Source organism: Triticum urartu, chromosome 2A (genome assembly GCF_056163025.1).
Source record: "Triticum urartu cultivar PI428250 chromosome 2A, HENAU_Tu73, whole genome shotgun sequence".
NCBI classification, from domain to species: domain Eukaryota; kingdom Viridiplantae; phylum Streptophyta; class Magnoliopsida; order Poales; family Poaceae; genus Triticum; species Triticum urartu.
This window is the reverse complement of record NC_141874.1, coordinates 255,933,636-255,938,617: the sequence shown is the minus strand read 5'-3', so window position 1 is coordinate 255,938,617 and position 4,982 is coordinate 255,933,636.

Genomic DNA, 4,982 nt, shown 5'->3' with positions numbered 1-4,982 from the left:
CCTGGCGCCGAAGTCAATGTCGATGCAGGGCGTCGGCGTGATGCGGTAAGGGCGTGGCAAAGCCTGAATTCACAGGTCGGTCCGAGTTCCGGATGCGGCGTTTGCCGGACTATGTACGGAGACTGACCGGACCACCATGCGACCGTCGTTAATGCGACCACCATTTGATAGACCTGTTTACATATGATGGACAAACCAGAGTAATAATTCCTTGGGAAAAATTGAACCCAAACAAGCAAAAAATACTAGGATTAATAGTACCTGGTTTATTTGTTGTAGCAATCCAAAGGAAGGTGATTTCCAAAATTGGGACTCGATCCGCACACCCGTTACCGGAGTAGGTTGATGAAGAGATGATGAAGCCCCCGGTCCAGCCGAGATGTCGAAGCCTCGATGTCAGCCGATGAGTCAAAGTAGGTCGGCGTGATGGACACCAGCTTAAAGAAGCAATAGTGCGGCCCTATCGATGCAGGTCGTGACGTGGTCGATGCCGGCTTGATGAAGCGACCGTGCGGCGATGCCGGTATGCCCGCTCCGTGTAATCCGTGGGGCGGCGATGTTGGTGATGATTTATCCTTCGCGATGCCGGGCTCTTGTTCGGCTTGCCGAGATGATGATCCGAAGAAGTTGAGCTCGGCTCAACAAAGTGACGCCGTGTCTAGCGCAGGTCGACAACCGTGGAGTAATATTGCCGGACTGGTTTGACACCAGCATGATGTTGAAGATCATGTTCAAAAGATCTTATAGTTAGTGGGATGTGTTCGGGAACAAAACACAATACCCCATACAAAACTTCCTTCAAAAGGGATGTCCGAAATCCTGTTCATAAAAAAGATGAACTCGGGTCGGATTCATTTTCGCGCAGAAAACAGATCCAAAAAGTGATGCACTAATCGGAAGGTTTCCGGAGTTTGGACGGTCGGATCGAGCCGAAATTTTGAGAGGTGGTAGATATAGGAATTCCGCAGCCGATCAACGGTTGGATCTTCCAAAGGACGTCCGAGCTAGAAGCTGGACACCACGCCCTAAACTCATCCAAATTCCCGTCCAGATTTGATAGGGCTCCGGTATATCGTGGATTGCCAGAGATTCCTCCATCGGAACTCGACGAAATTTTCCAGGGTTGTTGTAGACTCAATTCCAAACAATTCCACCAAAGAGATCGTCAAAGCGATACTCGAGGAGGTGTTGGTGGCAGATACGAGTTCGTTGTCGAGAAAAACAGCACGGTCGCTTGAGGGCAATGTTGACGTTGAGCCCCCGAGCTCCATAGATGATTTCTACGTGATCTTGATAGAGATCGGAGTTGATGTTTGATGAGGGCCCTCGTCCGGACATGGTGATCCGAACACGGGGCGCAATTCTTGGTCGAACCAAGGTGACCAGTCGAGCTGGTGACGAAGATGCTGAAGTCGCAGTTGATCTGCAGGCGAGCCATCGATCCTTTTGTCGATCACACAGCGGAACTCTCAATGAAAGCACCAATGTCGGTGTGAAAAACGGCGGATCTCGGGTAGGGGGTCCCGAACTGTGCGTCTAGGCCGGATGGTAACAGGAGACAGGGGACACTTTGTTTTACCCAGGTTCGGGCCCTCTCGATGGAGGTAATACCCTACTCCTGCTTTATTAATATTGATGATATGAGTAGTACAAGAGTAGATCTACCACGAGATCAAGGAGGCTAAACCCAAGAAGCTAGCCTATGGTATGATTGTTGTATATGGAGTTGATTCTGTCCTACGGACTACAACCCTCCGGTTTATATAGACATCGGATAGGGTTAGGGTTACACAGAGTTGGTTACAATGGTAGGAGATCTTGAATATCCGTATCGCCAAGCTTGCCTTCCACGCCAAGGAAAGTCCCATCCGGACACGGGACGAAGTCTTCAATCTTGTATCTTCATAGTACAGGAGTACGCTGAAGGTATAGTCCGGCTATCCGAACACCCCCTAATCCAGGACTCCCTCACCCCCCTGGGGGGCTTAATGGGCCTACGTGGGCCTTAGTGGAAATAGAGGTCAGCAAGGGAAGTGTGGGGCGCGCCCCCCAAGGCTCAAACCGAATTGGTTTAGGGTAAAGGGGGCCGGCCCCCTCTTTCCTTCTCCTCCTATCCCTTTCCTTTCCCCTCTCCTACTCGTACTAGGAATAGGACGAGTCCTACTCCTAGTGGGAGTATGACTCCCCCTTGGCGCGCCTCTCCCTGGCCGGCCGCCTCCTCACCCTTGCTCCTTTATATATGGGGGCAGGGGCACCCCATAGACACAACAATTGATCATTGATCTCTTAGCCATGTGCGGTGCCCCCCTCCACCATAATCCATCTCGATCATATCGTAGCGGAGCTTAGGCGAAGCCCTACATCGGTAGCATCATCATCACCGTCACCACGCCGTCGTGCTGACGAAACTCTCCTGTGAATCTTTGTTGGATCGGAGCTCGCGGGACGTCATCGAGTTGAACGTGTGCAGAACTCGAAGGTGCCATGCGTTCGGTACTTGGATCGGTCGGATCATGAAGACGTACAACTACATCAACCGCGTTGTGCTAACGCTTCCGCTTTCGGTCTACGACGGTACGTGGACACACTCTCCCCTCTCGTTGCTATGCATCACCATGATCCTGTGTGTGCATCGGATTTTTTTTAAATTACTACGTTCCCCAGCAAGCACACCACCACATATGGTCCTATCAAAATAACAGTCGACTAAAAATAAATAGGTCAGTCGATTTTTTTATGAACCGTCCCATCTATATGGAACGGGCACATGGCCTTCGTCTACCTCCCGCCAGTCACTGTTGACGATCTTTCTCGAACCGCCAGTGACCACCGGCCCAGACTCCTGCCTCCGCCGCCCGCCCTCCCCTCGACCTCACACCACCTCCATGCTTGGCAGCTCCCCCAGGCCGTCCCTTTAATCCCGGCCGACCTCCAGATCGGGCGCCAGCAGCTCTAGGCCCCACACGCCCCTAAGATAAACAACGAGGCACTGCTTCCCCGGCGTAATAAGCATACTAGCGCCTATTACGCCAGGGAATGCTTTCGTTAATTGGGAATCAACTGACCAAGAATTGAAATCGAGGGGGGCGACGGACCTCTAGCTAAGATGAAATAGTATATGAGGAGAAACCTTGTGCATCGCGAGTTACTAGGAACATCTAGTATCAAGATGAAGCGATCAACTAGTGTCTTCCGTGGGATGAATACCGTGCAAGTAGACATGTACAGTTTGCACGAATAAGGGAAGAGGAGTACCATTTTGGGTTGCCAGTGTTGTGTCCTTCATATGTCGCGGCGATTTTCTTCTTTTTGCTGGGGAAACCAATGTTTTGGAGGAGGGTGCAGCCTTGGACGAATCCATGGCCAAATTGTTGATTGTGTTGTTGTGGCCATATGTCAGCGGAGGGGAAGTAGATCCGAGGCGGCGAAGGACGACATAAAAGGAACATCTCCGGTGCAGTGGAAAGCGGCGAAGTTGGAGTGGCGGCAGTGAGGCGCAGGACGACGTGGTTGAACTGGCTCGGGTACGGACAGCTCGGTCTCGGCTTCAACTACTAGTCGTGGAGGGCGTTGCGGTGAGGTGGTGGACGATGACGTCGGGGTATCGGCTCCGTTGTGATGGAGGAGGGCGGCAGTTGATGGGTGGGATAGGGTGGCGGACGGAGGACGCCGGTGTTTCACGGCTGGTGGATAGGTAGTTTTGGCGCCCACGAAGTATGAATGGGGAATCGGACAGGGGGCGGGGGCGGGGGGATCTAAGGGAGAACCATGTTTCGGTCTGGGACACGCTTGTTTTTTGGCTTTTTTGAACAGATGGGACACACTTGTTTGAAATTTGGGGAAAGTACAAACTTTGCCCCCCCTCTTAAATTTTGGACCTATTGCGGGTCGGGGGTAGGATGGTAATACCAGGTGTCCCAAATAGTGGGCGGGAGCGATTTCGGCCACGCGCATGTGTTCTTAGGCGGCCATTGTGTATGAATGTTTTTTGGAGGCGGTTGCGTGGCGTCTAGAGGAAGCTACAAACCTACGCCGGTTTAGACCTTTGGATGTCGGGACGGTATGTTTCAAAGGTCGGAGTTAGAAAAGTAATTTCCTTCTACTACCAAACATTGGTCTCACGCAGTTTCGGGCGAGTAGAGGCTCTTTGGCGCTTCGTTCGAAATTTTGAAACAAAAGCATTAACGTTTAGAGTACTCTTAAATTTTGAGGATTGACCTAAATAGACAATGTTAAATTTGACCTTGTATGTTTGAAAACCTCATTAAATTATCCGCTTCTTTTTGAATTTTTGACACTTGAAAATCCTATAACTATGATTATTTTGGAATGGAGGAGCTAAATTTGAATCTATTTTGTACATGACTATATATCCTATTATGTACAAAAGCAGAGCAAAGATTGGTGCCCCCATAATTTAGGTATGATTTACAAATGCCATGATATCAAATTCAAATAATTGAATGGACTCCATGTTGAATTAAAATTTTTTAAACCACCTTAAGTTGAATTCAAATGTATGCTAGTTCATAGATAGCTATTTATAATGTTCATTGTGTAACTTTCGTACGTATAATGTGCTTTACACATACAACATGAACTATACTCACGTTTATATTCGATTGCTAAAGATATGCATTGTCTGGCAAAATACTAACTATGTGGATCAATTATGTTGAATAATAACATAGACATGCTCAAATTCGATAGAATCTTGATGTCTGATGGATCAATGACCGTTCCTTACACGAATTGCAAATATCATGATCCCATCCTAATATTTGGATACAATTTATATCTTTAATCAATGTGTACATCAGTCTTTTATGTGTAGTTTCACTCTCCATCGGTGGTCTCTCACACATGATCACAAACACTCTCCCGAGGTGTCTTTCTCGCAGACATGCTCTCGATATAACCCTCCCTCCCTCTCGTAACCATTTACGACTGTTTTCACTAACCTTTATCACAAGCACTCTTCC